This window comes from Protopterus annectens, chromosome 3.part0 (assembly GCF_019279795.1).
Source record: "Protopterus annectens isolate FY-2018-M chromosome 3.part0, PAN1.0, whole genome shotgun sequence".
NCBI lineage: Eukaryota > Metazoa > Chordata > Ceratodontiformes > Protopteridae > Protopterus > Protopterus annectens.
Genome location: NC_056731.1, coordinates 1,393,357,473 through 1,393,374,896, shown reverse-complemented (window position 1 = coordinate 1,393,374,896; position 17,424 = coordinate 1,393,357,473).

The window sequence follows — 17,424 nt, the reverse complement described above, 5'->3', positions numbered from 1 at the left end:
GCAAGTATTTCCAGGTGACTGGAAAAACAACCTGCTGCACAAAGAGATGTTGTGGCAGCTTAGGTTTGATGCAACAACCTTGCCAGGACTAAATGAAAATATCTCCATAGCTAGCGAATTAAAATTAAGATCAAATAAAATATAAAATTATTTAAATAGCATAAAGGTACACACAGGGGTGTGTTTTAAAGAATATATATTAATGTAAGGAAATTGTGGTTTTTAACATAAAAGTTTAGTGTAATGTGTCTTTAATGTTCTAAGTTGTGGGTCACATAATTGATCCTGAGAGATGTGTGAGTGAGGGTGTGTCTTTTTTACTTTGATTTGTAACAGTATTTGAACTCACATTGCTTTTGTAAAGTCAGGTTCTGAAGATGTCTTTTTTACAAGACGAAAGCGCTTAGCCTGTGGTTTATCAATAAACATTTGTGGATTACTGGTTATCCTGGCTTTCTGTGGCTTCCAGTTTTTACTTCATGTTTTATTTTTGACTGGAATTGGTGTGTTTCGTGTCTGGTATTGAGTTCAGAGAAATATATATTTTATCCATATGTGTGATGTGGGTTTCAGGACTGTTGTGTGTATTGCTGCACTGTCTGTAGTAGTGGTACCAGTGTAAGTTTGTTAGCATACATTTGACTATAGTAGCGCAGCTACTAACTTATTTTCTGTGTTTGTTGTTTATTATCACAGGTGATCCTGACAATGGAAGTGTAGGACTCTTACCACCTGTTGTCAGAGTATTGTCAGACTCTGGTGATGATAGTGGCCAAACTGAGGCACAGTTGGGTGCAGAGCCTGAATCTGACACTGACTTTGACATTCAGCCATCCCTGTAATTCCATTGGACACAGCCGGTAGGCTTATGTCATCCCATTCTAGTGAGCCCTCAGATGTTGGACAGGTGGAGGGTGAGGCACTTTATCAGGGCAGTGTAGTTACTGCAGTTTCAGTGTCTGTTGACTCTGGCCATAGCCAAAGTGTGGGCGAGGTGCCACACAGGAGGGTTGTTAGTGGTGCTCGGAGGAGGCCTGCTGTCCATCCTCCAACAGATCCAGGTGTGTCTTCCTGTGCCACTTGACATATCTTTAGGGCCATCATGGATGCACAAGTATTTTTCTATAGGTCTTCCAGAGAAATGCTTAGGGTTATAGATGTATCACAGGCTGACATGTGTGACTGCCTCCACCTTGTTACTGATTCAATGGATTAGACAAATGACATATTGGAATGGGTAGTGTCTGTGATGGTACGTCTGCTGGGATGGGGGCAGCATTCTCCTGGGTGTAGGTCAGTCACATCATTTGCTGTTAGCTGACATGGTCATGCCCAATCATGTGGTTGAGGTGTCCACACCCAGATTTGGCAGGACATGGGATCATGGTCCTGGGCTTCCTCGTGAGGGGAGCTCGCCCAGCAGACATCAGTCACATTCAGGTAGCAGTAGTGCATCTGACTGTGGTTGTGGACATACTAGTGCAACTCCTTGCAGAGCCAGTTCTTGTAGTCAGGTATGACAATGATGAACTGCCACCTCTACCATGTATGGCTTGTACCTGTCCAACATACAAAGATGTAGAGCTAACACACACCAATTTCACCTGGAGGACCCATACAGACAGACAGACACACACACACACACACACACACACACACACACACACACACACACACACACACACACACACACACACACACACATACAACAGTTACATGGTTTAGCCATGAAGCTTAAAGCTCATTTTGTCTCACTGGACATTTGTTATTTTATCCAAATGTCTGCCTGCTTCTCTTTCTTACTCACACACACTCACCAACCTTTTGTGTCAACCTAGGCTTCCTACCCCCACACACACACACACGCCAGCACCTTGTGCAAGTGATGATAACTGTGCCATATCCTTGTTTTCTATATTTTGGATTCATTCCTCAATTGGGTATTATAGAAAAACTCAGCAGCCTGAACATAAACCCCTATGTCACAAGATGGGTTGCCATCTGGTTTACAAACAGAACTCACACGGTAAGAATAGCGGGCTCCAGGTCCGACTCTAAACCAGTCACAAATGGTGTCCCACAAGTCTCGGTTCTGGGACCCCTACTATTTGGCATATATTTCTCAGAAGTACAGGCAAACACAGGAGGACTATGGATAACCAAGTTCGCCGATGACTGCAAACTGGGAGCCATAATTGACTCTCCGGCTGACACGGACATCCTTCAAAAAGGCCTTACTGAGACAGACACCTGGTGTCAAAGTCATGGCCTCAAGCTAAATGCCAAAAAATGCATAGTCATCCCGTTTGGGAAAAACAAAACACCCATGAATTACCACATAGGCGGAAGCCCCCTTAATACAGAAGAGGTAATAAGAGATCTGGGGACCCAGGTAGATAGCAATCTCTCCTTTGACAATCATATTGCCAAAGTAGTTTGGAAATCCTTCTATGTGGCCCATCTAATTACTAAGGGGTTCGCATCTAGAAATAAAGAGGTTATAGTGCCCCTCTACTCATCACTCATCACTCATCAGACCCATCATAGAGTACAATGCCCTATTTGGGATGTACCTCCCAAGACACTTCCAACAGCTGGAAAGACCACAAAAGCATCTCACCAAGAGGATTACTGGCCTCAAACATATGTCCTATGCAGCCCGACTGAAAAAACTCCAGCTGTACTTAGTGGCATATTGCTTACTCAGAGGTGATCTCTGCCTGACTTACAAAGCCATGTCCAACTCAGAAGTGATGGACATGCTCCACCTAAAGAAATCCAAGTCACTGCGAGCCACGCGTTCTAGTGAGCAAAACCTCACCAAAACAATAAATAGAACATGCTGGAGGGATAGATTCCTGTCACAGAGACTCCCCATGCTTTGAAACAAAATTCCTAACTACATTAGGCAGAACCCCTCACTAACACTCTTCAAAAGAAGCCTTGACGAATGCATGGGTAACAGAAAATACACCCCTGGGATCACTTCATTGGCTCTGCTTGACAGAGGCTCAGTTAATTAATCAACAGGGCGGTGAAAGCCAACACACTCTGGCTAGGCTTAAAAATGCCCTCGTACCTACCTATGAACCTAAGGTTATATAGAATTTGTGTCTGATGCTTAGGGTGCATTGCTGACTTAGTGCTTAGTATATCTGCGTTTGTGATGTTGTTTTTCTAATTGTACCTTTGCCATATTTTGGTCGTAGAAAGCTAGATAGTTGATAGACTCAGACATTTTATTACTTTTTAACTTCTCTCTTTAGTGATTTTTCAATACAAAAGTATGATGCTGAACTGAGTATATTCAACGACCATCAGGAATTTTAAGAGGTATGGACATGTGAATCTTTAATGCCTGAGGCCTACTACTTGATAGAGGACACATGTAGTCACACAAGTCTCTGCTGTCCCATGTTATTTCTCTGCAAATCACCCACCTTTTACTTGTTTACATTATCAAGTAACAACATGCAAGTATATGCCATTCATTCATATTATTACACAATACACTCCAGGTTCAACACTTAGCTTGTAAATCCAGCAGTTGCAACATTTTTAATTCAGGGCTGACTCTGTTTGATGCTAGCAGTACACAGCCATTACATGGGTAGGTAATGGGTGTGAATATTTCCTGGTATCAATGTTACTATATGTATGTGTGTAGGATGAAGGTCTTAGCCACTTAGGTGGTAAATGAGTGTGCTAGGGCATATTGAGCATGCCTACATCTGCCTACACCCACAGCAGCTGCTGGTTCTCCCTCTGACTCCTCACACGTGTATGTGGCTGCAGTGACCTTGCCATTGGTGATGGGATGTGTGAACCTTCCCATTGTTGATCCTGCTGAACCTGCTTTCTCAGGATGATGTTGTGTAGCATGGCACTGGCGGAGGATATTTCCGTGCATGTACGTGGATTGTACTTCAGGACTCACATAGATGTATTTAGGCACCAGAACCATAATTTCAGCAGCCTAAACACATGCTCTTTGATATTTCTGGTATGAGTGTGTGCCTCATTATGGCATTCTTCAGCGGGTGTGTGTGCATTTCTGATGGCTGTCATCAGCCGTGGTTCCAGTGCATAATGTGAATCCCCCAATAAATTACCCTGTGGGATATCCCCTCTAGTGAACATCTGATAGTATCATCAGGAGGGTATCAGTAGCTTCACACCACTGCTCCTCTCAGAGGATGCAGACAACTATGCTGAACAGTACGCCAATGCAGTATACAAGCACCTGTACAACTGCATGGACTCAGCCATACCCAATAGAACTAAAACCTGCTCCTCAAGGAAACACAAACCTGTTTGGTGGTCATCCTCTATCAATAGACTTTACAACAAAAGGAAGAAACTGTTGTCCAAGGGTAAAAAGGAACATATTCCAAACTGGAAAAACTCCCTCCTTAGCCTCAACAAGCAAATTAGATCACTAGTGAAAACCTTCATAGCCAATTATGAATCGAAACTAGCCTCTGAAACAAAGGGAAACCACAAAGCCTTCTGCAGTTACGTCAGGAACCTCCATGGCAAAGCCCAGGTTTGTTCTGAATTACTACATAACAGTATCACTTGCACTGATCCTCTTGACTTAGCCAACCTGCTAGAAGATAGGTTCTGCACAAACTTCACCCTCCTGTCCCCCCAAAGGTCCTTTCAACATCCCTGATACTTGTCCCGCACCTCACATCTCCATAGATCAAGTGCTAAAGGCCCTATCCAAGACAAAAAACACAGCTTCCATGGGACCTGATAGTATCCCAGGCTGTAATCTGCACCATCTTCAGCAAGAACTGGCTTAACCATTGAGCACCCTATTCAACCACAGCCTAAGTACAGGTTTCATTCCAGCAGAGTGGAGAATTGCCATTGTCTTCCCCTTGCACAAATGTGGTGCCACTGTTGACCCTGGAAACTATCTGACCCTGGAAATATCACCCCATTAGCTTGACAAGTCTGATCTGTAAAGCCACAGAGCATATTATTATGGATTTTATAAATAAGAGAGAAAAATTTAGGAATAAACTTCAATTTTTCCCATGCATATGTTTAAGAGGGATCACAACCCACCCAAGTGTTTTACCTATAGACTGATGCTTCATGGCCAGTATAATTTCTTATTGCATGATTGGATGTATCAAAAAAAAGAACACTTGTTCTTGAGTTAGGGTAGACAGAGGAAGAACTTCCAAATATTCCACTATTTATGAAAAAGAAGCACCTGTTGCCACATCTTCAAAGTATAATGTGGAAAAGTATTTTGTGAATGCAGCAAGTATATGCTTTGATCAATGTCTTAAAGGGTTGGGGTTTGGCATAATGGTGAAGGTGTTAACCTGTCTGACACAAGGTACAGGGTATGATTCTCACCTTTGAATGGAAAGTGGTTAGGCTTAAATGGCCTGCAAAGGCAGTTAGCCTAGCACTTATCTATGAACCTATAAATCCACTTCTGGTAAAGCAATCCCTGTTGTCCAACCTGGACCTCAAATTATCTGAAATGCTGAACCAACTAGAATTCCTAATGCAGGATAATGCAAAGAAATAATCTGTAGTCTGAATCTTGCATCAACCCTCCCTTCAGGAGGAATAATGTGTACTTAGTTTAAAAATATACTTTTATGTATTATTTGATGAATAAGCATCATTGTTTTAAGAACTCTATATTACATATGATCCTCCTGTTGTTATGAAGGTGATCTTGGGAGTGAGAGTCAGAAAAGATAGGGGGGTGTTAAGATGTAGTTTCCAATCTGGTGGTTTGAAATACACCTCATTTGAATAGTAATGAGGGTGGGCCAGTAGTCTGGGTCCTTTCTGATCCTTACATTCCCAGATTATAACAGATGCATTTACATAATCATCCACACTCTCTGTCATTATGTCATTTTAGGAATGTTCTATGTAGTTTGGGACTAGGCAGGACTCAGCAGTGTAAACCGGTCTTGGTAGACCAATATTTGACGAGTTGTACAGTGATGCATTTTTGTGAGCCTTACCTCAAGTTTTATATGTGTGTGTGTGTGTGTGTGTGTGTGTGTGTGTGTGTGTGTGTGTGTGTGTGTGTGTGTGTATATATATATATATATATATATATATATATATATATATATATATATATATATATATATATATATATGTCTACTTTGATTCGCTGAAAACTCATTTCACTGAATTTCAAAACACTCACACCAAATTGCTGAAAGCTCAAGTCACTGAAAACTCACTTCACTGAATCACATTTCACTGAATGTAAGTACTGTTGGGCAAATAAAATGTATATGCCCTTTTCCCCACTGTAGTGTGATCCTGGAGTTAGTACATAAATATAAATATATATATATATATATATATATATATATATGTATGTATATATATATATATATATATATATATATATATATATAAATATATATATATATATATATATATATATATATATATATATATAGTTAGGTGGGTGTGGGGGGCATAACCCCCCCCACCTAATTTTGGTTTTATATTGGTAGGCTTCAGTGAAATGAGATTCATAAATATAAAAGCTAAGTACTTTGCCCCCACACCCCCCAGTGTAGGGGGATGTACCCCCCAACTACATATACTAACTCCATGATCATACTACAGTGGGGAAAAGGGCATATACATTTTATTTGCCCAACAGTACTTACATTCAGTGAAATGTGATTCAGTGAAATGAGTTTTCAATGATTTGAGCTTTCAACGATTTTTTGAGGGTGAATTGAAATTCAGTGAAATGAGTTTTCAGTTAATCAAAGTAGACCCATATATATATATATATATATATATATATATATATATATATATATATATATATATATATATATATATATATATCCACTTTCTGCCTGATTCTTAATCTGTGAGGTACATTGTAAATGAACCCTAGAGTTTTTTTCTACAAGCAAACTGCTGTATAGTAGGTAGAAGATGGATGTTTGTTATTCACTTGAGTTCATCATTAATTAGGTATTCCACTGCAGCTGTTAGGCAAACGATAATAGGTATATAGAGAATGACAGACCTCCCAGGAGTGTCTAAGGCTTGGCGCCAGAAATGAAGGCATCCTTCATCCCTGTAAGTCCCATTACTCCTATTATACTCTTACTCTGGAGGGTATTATTATGCTTAGGAAATGACTCCCATGCTTGTTTTAACTGACCTTTTAATGCATGGTTTTGTAATTTTAAAGGATGTTTTTGTTTGTTGATGTTTTTTGAGGAAAATTAACCCCTTTCATTGCTTCCTCTATCATATCATATCATATGTGGTGCATCTCCTCTGGGGCTGGCCCTTGGTGTGTTTTGTAATGTGTATCTGGCAAGTCAGTAATGTATGGAGTCTTTAGTTTTTTTAATAACATCACAAAATTAGCATGCATGACTTATGATGCTTCATCACAGAAAATGTTTTTCTACTGATCACATAATTAATTTAACACTGGGAAATAAAAGGCTTCACTACACTTTGGTTGAGTGCAAACCGGACAAGGTCCTAACAGGATGAGTTAAAACTGGTAAGACTGAATTTCTCCGTTACTATTTTTCTTAGAAAATCACTGCTTGTGTGTTTTTTAAATGGGTGCCAGTGTTGTTGGGAATGGGGCTTGCCCCTTACATTGAGATGATGCAGTGGGGTTTGCACACTGAAAAAAATGATAATTGAATTTGTTTCATTGGATTTAATTCCTGCCTAATTGTGCTTGGAAAATTCCTCACCAAGTCGTAGCTCAGTAAGTCATAATGGAGATAGTATAAAAGGCTCTTAGAAGCACTTTCCATGAACAACTATCTTTAAAGCTATTTGTGCTAACATGCACAGAAGAAAAATTGAGTTTGGGGTAAGTCTTATTCATACCATATGAGAACATTTCTGTGGGAAATGCACTCTAAATAAAATATAATGTTCTAACCTAATGTTGCAATATCTCTGTGACAGTATTATATAGAAACAAATAGAACTACTCACAGCATAAGTAGGTGCCAGATTTGTTAAAAGGCTATGAAATTAACTTATTTTTGGTTCTTCATTTTGGCTGTCATTTTTTATGTTACCACTGAGACAGTGTAAAATTATACTGAAGCATGACAGCAATACAGGAGTCTCTTAACTTCCTCTGTCCTAAACGTTATTTATGGCTTAGCAGTGTGGTGCTACAACCTGCCTGTAACAGCCCTGTACAAAAAGGAAACAAAATCATTCAGGCTGAACCATCATTCAGTCAGTCTTAGTTAAAACCAATATAACCACAGCAGAACTAAGAAGCACCACTGTACTGATGTTCCATTTCAGTTTAACTTTACTCTGCATTTGTGGTAAAAGCATAAGAAATGTTGGGAGGAAGACAGAAATCAGAGAGAAGAGTGTCCTCCATTTCATTTTTAAACAATTTTTGCTTTTAGGACATGCATGTTGCGATGGTTTAAGTATGTTATCTCCTTACAATGACTAAACTGGTGTACCTTAAAACTGAGCCAGTGCAGCTTATGTGACTATTTCCCACTTAATTTAGTCATTATATCTACTTAATTGCTACTTACATTCTTGTGACATATTTTATCTGAAGTTGCTGGTAACAAAAGTAACGTATGAGTCATTTGCACAAAAAAAAAAAAAACTCTGAAGAGTGGTCAATGTCATTGTTTTGTTTAAACTATGCCTTTTTTGCAAATGCACAGCTAAACTAACTTTTATTTTTGTAGAGAATGCACATGCTAACTAATGAAATCTGTAAAATTTTCTGCTGTTTTATTAATTGGTTTCTTACTAATATTAAGTGTAATTTACAAACATATAGATTGCAGTTTTTAATCAGGTTTATTTATGTATGTATGTGGGTATGTATTTATTTACTGGACAAGTGAACTGATCCTTGGACCCTTTTCAGCCACGATCTGGGTGCATAAGCATAATTTTTTACATTACAGCGTGGGAATTAAATTAATATAGTGAACTTTTGTGACAGGTTACACAAGTAAAACTAGGAACATACATTCCAGGATGGGGATTACAGGAAAGTGAGGGAGTTTTGTTTCAGGGCATTCATAGACATACTGATGTAATTGAAATGATGCACATATATATAAAGAGTTGCCCTCCATATCAAATAGTTTAACAGGGTTTGGCTGTCATCATATATGACTGGCTTGCTTTGTATTGCTGTTATCTGTAAAAGTCTCACTTCATTTTAAAGTACGCTATGCAATTAATTATTTTAGACATTGCATGTGTAGTGAATGTTCGAGTATGTGTGTACTTTACACGGTTTGGTCATGATCATGTTAAAATATTTTAACGTAAAGCTTTTTTATAAGCAGTAACATAGAAATGGTGTGGCTAAAGGGACAATTGCCCTGGATGCTGTACTGCAGAGGGAGAGGGCACAATTTATGCTAAATATATGTATATAGTTCTGTTTTTATTTCCCTTTAAGGGAAGCAGGAGAAAGAGCAAAAAATGTCCTATGTGGATGTCCAAGAGACTGCAGCATACCTGCCACCCTCTTTTCATGTCATCTTGAGTAGGTACTGGATCATCCTTACATATTACGTATAGGATGGGCCTCTGGCACCACTTAAAGGTTTCTGATTGGGCAGGTGGAGGGGGCAGTACTGACAAAACAGTTACTGGGCTTTATCTTTGGCACCCACTGCAAGTGAAATTCAAATACCTATTTGTTTTTGTTAATCTCTTGCTGTGGATACTCTAGATAGGTTTAATAAAATTAATTTTTTTCTGAAATTTGAAAGGTAACCACCTACACAAGCCTAGAAAAACGAAGCAGGATGTCCCAAAAATTGGTACTTTATTGAGCCACGACACTGAAAGCACACCATAAATGCCTTTATCACATTCAAGTGCGTTTTCGTCATAAAACCATTCGACTTCATCAGATGCTGGCAACTGTACAAAAACCAATTTTTATTTAATTACTTACTAGTTGCAACATTGAAGCATTCTGATAGGTTGCAACTAGTAAGTAATTAAATAAAAATGGGTTTTTGTACAGTTGCCAGCATCTGATGAAGTCGAATGGTTTTATGACGAAAACGCACTTGAATGTGATAAAGGCATTTATGGTGTGCTTTCAGTGTCGTGGCTCAATAAAGTACCAATTTTTGGGACATCCTGCTTCGTTTTTCCAGGCTTGTGTAGGTGGTTACTAGTACTTTTGGCTTGGATTCTGCTTTAATTTGGTTATTGTGAAATTTGAAAGGTACTACTTCGTACAGTGACTGCAGTCAGAAATTGCAGTTCAGTCCTTTTTTTCTTTTAATTATCGGCTAGTGAGTACTGAGTGGAGTTAGTGGACAGTTGACTTGGGAATTGAGCCTGCTTTTTTATATCTGGGGCCTTGGCTCTGGGTTGGTGGAAGGAACAGAACTGGAAGAAACTGGCGAAGGATAACTGGACAGTAGAGGAGTAAATGTGTGTGAGTGTGTGCTCCTACACAATGAAAAACTTAGTGAATTAGTACTGTCTTGTCTCTGTTGAATGGGATAAAGGCCAAATAATAGGAATAGATTTTAAATATTACTCCTATAAACTTACAAAGTTGCTAGAGTGAAAGGTCAGGTGTTACGTTAGCATCCATTTTCTGAAGGAGGAAGTCTGAAACTCAAATGTCTGTCATTATCTACTGACTTCAATCAATAATTGTAATGGGGAAAGGCCTAAAATAGGAACAGATTTTAAATGCTGCTTTTATAAACTTAGAAAGTTGCTAGAATAACAAACTTGTATTAGCATGCATTTTCTGATGGATGAAAATCTGAAACTCAAATGTCTGTCATTACTGACTTGAAATTTGGGGGAATGAGCTGAGGGACAAACTTTAAAATATTGCTGTTAAAATTTATAAACTTATAAAGTTGCAAGGATAATATGTTTTGCAGTATATATCTTCTAAAGAATATGAGGTCTTAAATTAAAATGTCTATCATTTAGTGAGTTCAAGTTAGAGAGGGATCATATGAGGGACAATGTGTAAAATATGGATTGCTGTTATTATAAATGTAGAAAGCTGCTAGAATAATATGTTTTGCACAACTATTCTTTTTATCAAGGATGAAGTCTGAAACCCTAATGTCTGTGCCATTATTTGATGACTTGAAGTTGTTGGTGCTGGGGGGATCAGATTAGGGACAAAATTTAAAATAGTACTGTTATTTATAAACATAGAAAGTTGCTAGAATAATGTTTTGCACTAATATGCAAAGTTGAAAATATTGGTTGCTATTATAAACACAAGAAAATTGCTAGAATACTTTTTTTTTGCTCTTAAGGTCTGGGAGGGTCAAATGAGGGACTCACCCTGGACTCCCAATGGCCTAGCTATTTCTCTGTTGTTAAGTTTCTAGTAAGAAGCCTTGCTTGCCCTGAAGCCCATCCATGTGAATCAGAGTCTATCCCTAACCCTATTTAAGTATAACCTTTACCAGTGGGCTGGAATTTGGAAGTTGGGCCTGGCTCCCATGTCTCTGGTAACAAGGGCAGAAAGTAATGTTCAGACTAACATACCCCCACCATATAACCTCTAGAAACTTCCTAACTAACATAACCCCTCCTAAGAAATGCCCATGATGCATAGGGAAACAACTAGGTTGGGTTGCATGTTTAGCCTTATAAAGTCCCTGGTGGTCATTAGCCTGGTATATACCTACGAACCTATGAATCTAAGCAGCACAATTCGTAATCACTTAACATAGAGCTGTCATTATAATGCTTAAATATTAATTACATTTGTGCAACCTTTTCTTGATGAAAATCAGTATTAAAAAGTTTTTTGTTAGTTTGTTAGATATGCATAGATATTGACCAGCAGCAAGCCAACTGTAAGAGTAGTACTAATTAAAGTATGTGGTAAAGGGAAAAAATGCATTTTTTTTTTATGGAGAAAAACACATGGAAGCCATAATTTGGGAAATGGCCCCTTTAAAACAAAATGCCTGCAGGTGAGGTAATAAGTATCAGCTGTTCTCGTATGTCTTTTTTTTTTAAGGTCAGAGAACTGAAGTATGACAGATGTTATATGATACTGAATCTATAGGAGTCTGGAGATCTTTATTATTTTTTTGTAAAGAATTGACAAACTAGGCCAGAGCAATTGACTCTGAGATGTGTCCTGGAAGAGTTTTGAGTTCTTGATCTCCATATGTTTAGCCTTTGATATTAAATGCAGTGGTTATGTTGGTTGGAGTAGTTCACTTTGTTGGATAATGAGTTGTTATTTTTTTTTGGAAAGCTGAATTTGTTTGTATTCGGGGAAGGTTTTAAAGCCATATCCCACGATGAATGCAGTTGTCCTATGACACATTTGATCTAGCTTACTTTGCAAGATTACTGTGATTCTGGTATAGATAATCCATTCATCAGAACATTTTGATTGGATGAGTGAGATTGCTAATTTTAGACATCCTACAAAGGGTACCTAAAGTAACAATACATCTGTTGACAGTGGTAATCACTGATGTTTGAAAGTAAAGGTGTCATCAAAAATAATTCCAAGATGTTTAGTAAGACTGTAGATAATGAAGCCCCTTAGGAAGCTATACTTTGAGCTGGGTTAGAATGCTGAATTAATTTAGATATGAGACTTGTTGATGGGCGACATGTTGCTACAGATAATATAGTCAGTAGTGCATTAGGCCTTTGAAGGGAGTAATATGTGATGTTCTATTGCCTCCTGCTATGTATTTGTTTATTAGATGTGTTAGAGCGGTATCTAAGGATTGTGAGGCCAGTTTTAAGAATTTTGGAGCCAGATCTTCTAATACTGGAGAGTTTATACTGTTTTTTTTTTTTTTTTTTTTTGAGGAAATTTCTTAGAGTGGGGTGGATAAAGTACGTATGCCTCTGTCAAACTTTCTCAGTTTTGCTGTACTTTTGTCATTGTTGCTAGGGAATATGGGGTTATGGGTGCCTGGTTTTAGAATTTTATATATTACATGCTGGACATCGTTAAGTAAGTTATTGGATATGTTTACCGAGTCAGATTATCTCTTTCTACATTTTTTGGTCAAGGTCCTAGATTTTCTTCTTAAGTATATGTTGGTCTTTGCCTGACAGAAAGTTGTTTTTGTACATTTTAGCCATGCTTTATATTTGGTAGCAATAAAAGCTTTTTATGTTTTGTCATTCAAGCCTGTGGTGAATTTTTGAGTCTAACAGACTTTTGTGGAACTAAACTGTTTAGGATCCTTTTTATAAAAAGAACACAAGTACTTTGTTGCCTCATTTATTGTAAGGACTTGTTGTAAAGGACTCAGATGGATTAACTGGATAAAGTGTTTGAAGCTGCAGACTGTTCAGTACCTGTGGGTTTAATTGGTTTGCATCAATTCCATATAGTGAGCTGTGGGTAGTGATCACTGCTAGAATCAATTATTCCAGTAGAAGTTAAATGACTTTTGTTGGACACTATGATCCAACCTAGGATGCTCACCCTTGTAGATGTTTTATAATTTCATGTAGGTAGGGCTATCAACTGGAATAAGCCATGAAGGCAGATTTTGACAATTTTTTATTGAATGGTGTACCAATGTACATTTATAACAGGCTGTATATGACTTAAAAACTATTTATAATCTAGTTTAAAGTGTTTTCGAGATCTGATATTTTTTCTTTGACAAAACTAGTTTGAATGATTTATGTAGTCCTACCTGTGCTGCTATAGTGATTGCAATACAGGTAGGACAGGATTGTCCCTTTGGGTGCAAGTTAAGTGATTTTAATAAGTAGGGCAATGCTACCAGCACACTTTTAGGATCTGTCTTTTCTGGAAATGTTGTTTCCCATAGGTATGACTTATTGAGTTTTATAATGGATTTCAAACAGTCATATGTCAACACTATGATGTCTGGTTTGTAATGGTCTACAAAAAAGCCTGTAGATATTCTGTCTTGATGCATATACTTTGTATTTTAAGACTATTTTTAAGCCTTTAGAATTTCTCCAGTACTGAGCATTTGTGCCAGCCAATTTTATGTTAGGTTGACAGATGTAATTGCTGGCTAATGTTTTTGCATCATTAATGTCTGCAGGATATATAGGACCAGAGATTAGGTGATTAACTCCTGACTGCTTAATGAGTTAAAGAGTTTTGCTAGTTTAGCAATTTTAGATAAAAATAAAATCTCTTTTTCTTCTAATGTCTGTGTTGTAGCTATGATGTTTGTTAAATCCTTTGGTAGTACATAGCTATGTTTTCAAAAGGTTATAACTAGGTATTGGTTGCATTATTTTTGCATGAATTGCCTAGAGGTGAGCAAGTGGCTGCTGCAGAGTGTAGGTTTGTCACTGTATATTTTAATATTTGTTTAGTTTTATGGTTGTACTCATTTCTGAGATTGTTTCTGGATTTGGGGAGTTCTTTGTGGTGTGTGTAGTTAGGTTATAGAATGCTTAGATAGTAGAACTATTAAAGTAAACTGTATTGCTTGGAAGTGTTTAGCTGAGCAGGGACATTTTTCAGAGTTTAGCTTGCATGTTGCTGCTTGATAGCTGAGTTTGTTTTGATGCTTTGTGGTATGATGGGCTAAGTTGTATATATCTCCAAAGATGCTTGGGAGGGAGAGCTGAGGAAGGAGAGCAAGGTTTAGTGCAGTGATGTGAAATTATGTAGTGTCCGCCTAAGGCAGGAACCCTCTGGAAATGATCAATAGGCAATGATGAGGAGTGATAAGCCAGTAAGTTCCCTTATGACAGAATAACAGAGGGCACAGGATGAAATTGAAGAGAATGTGCCACAGGAAGATGCTATAGAACTTTCTATAGAATGCCCTCTTGAAATGGAAAACAAGGGATGTACCCTCAGTTTGGAAGGAAATGAGTTAAGACAAGAGTTGCTTGATTTAATACACACAGGTAGCTATATTAAGATCAATGAAAGAAATTGACTGCAGAAGGTCAATAAAACCCAAAAAGTCAGAAGCCTGATAAAACAAATGAACATAGTAATTAGGACTGTCCATAGAGATCCATGCGATATAATAGAAGTAAACAGGATATATTACTATGCAGCCAAATTAATAACTGATAAAGTTCTACCACAAGAACATGGGATAGTAAAAGAAAGGAAGGGGAGAAATCGAATACCATCATGGACGTATTGAATAGAGAAAACTATCACTGTTAGAAGACTGTAGAAGAGGGAATAGATCAACAAAAATACAAAAAAAAGATGTGACAAAAGCAAGGCACAGCATTTGAACAGACAAGGATCTATCATGCACTATTGCAAATAACAAACTAAAAATTTCAGCACAGGTGGAAAAACTTAGAAGATACGCAGACAAATATAAAGGGAAAGTACAAAATAAGCAATTTATTGATGACCAAAAAAAGTTTTATAGAGAATTGTGAAACAAGGTAAAAGGAATTAAAAGACCACCAAAAAAAGAAGAAACAGATACATTTTTATCTATGAGGATCCTGTGGAACATAACAAAGATGCTAAATGGATAGAAGAAGTAAAAGAAAGAATAAGAAGTTTAAATATACAGGAGATGAAATGGGATGAAGTAACAGCCAGAGAGATTGAAACAAAGTTAAGAAAAGCCTCTAGTTAGAAAATCCCAGGGCCAGATGCACTGCCTAATTTTTGTTTAAAAGTACTAACATCTTTGCATGAAGATTTAGCTATGAGTAAGAATTATTTATATGCACACCCCGAACAGACACCAACATGGTTAACAACAGGATAAACAATGTTCCTACTTAAGAGTGAACCTGGAAGCTATCCTAAAAATTATAGACCAATAACTTGCTTTCCGACAAAGTATAAACTGTACACAGGAATTGATGCTGACAGAGTTTATAGTCATTTAGAAGAAAACTCAATTATGACAGTAGAACAAAAGGATAATAAATGAAAGTCATATGGAACAAAGGATAATTTGTTGTTAAATAAAGTCATAGTGGAGAACTGTAAAAAGGGGAAGAATATAAGTATGGCATGGACTGACTACAAAAAAACATTTATAGTATCCCATATTCATGGATAAAAGAGTGCTTAACAATTTCTAAGATGCATCCTACACTGATCAATTACATTACAATGACCATGAAACAGTGGCAGACCACTTTGTAATTAACCCATGATAAAGGACAAATTATTATCCCAGGGATAAAAATTCAAAGGGGGATATTCACGGGTGACTCTCTGTCATGGTTCCTATTCCGCCTTGCCTTTAACCCATTAATTTCTTTATTTAACAGCTTAGGCCATGGCTATAATTTGGCTCCTAGTAAGCAACAAAGTGTAAAGACTTCTCATCTTCTCTTTGCTGATGACTTAAAACTGTATAGCTCATCAGATGAGGAACTGAAAGCACAACTGTAGGATGTTAAAGCTTTTTCAGATGATATAAGAATGTCATTTGGTCTTGATAAATGTGCAAAAGCGACCTTTGAAGCAGGAACACTGCAGCACCAGGAAAACATCAGTTTGGGACAAGAAAGTGATATAAAATAATTTGAGCAAGAGGGAGTGTATACATATTTGGGAATTGATGAAGGATAAACCATAAAATATGAACAAATGTGAATAAAACTTAGTAAGGAATACTTTAGAAGACTTGAATTAATCCTGAAAACAGCACTGACATCTAGGAACAAAATCCCGTCTATAAACCAATTTGCTCTTCCTGTCCTAACTTACACTTTTGGAGTAATTGACTGGCCCCAAAACGTGTTGGATAAATTAGATAGGAAAACAAGAAGGATGTTTCATGCTCACCAAATGATTTATAAAAATCAGTGTATACCAAGATTATGTATTCCTCATTTCGAAGGAGGGATGGGCCTCCTTGAAATTGATTATATGTATAGATCTGCAGTCATGGGACTCCATGCATATCTGCTGACCTCACAAGACCCAAACATAGTGAATGTTTTGAAACACGAGGAGAATTAATCTTAAGATGACTTTTCTGCTTAATCTAGCAGAAGCATATCGGCATCAAGCAGGAATGAAAGTCAGACCAGAAGTAGATAAAAATCAGGCAGCAACTGAATATGCCAAAAAAACAAAAGAAAGAATATAAGGTGAAGGACCAGATGGGAAGGCAAGAAATGTGAAAATTCATAAATATAGTTGCAAGTATAGAAAACGTCTGGAAGAACCTGGTGTTGATGAGGAATGAATGCAGGTGTGATGCCCCTGCACTAGCCCAGTAATCAAGGAGCCTCAATCCTCACCACTGGCAACAGTGAGGGGATGTGCACAATGGGAGGATGACAAGTACACACACAGTAAAGTGCAATTTCCCTTAAGAGTACACAGAGATCACAGTCAGTCTGGGGTAGGTTTCTCCCTCTTTCTCCAGATCCCTAATAAGACTCTCTACTGGCACAGCTATAGGGTTAAGATGTCAGCTGAGGGGTTAAGCCAAGACCTCC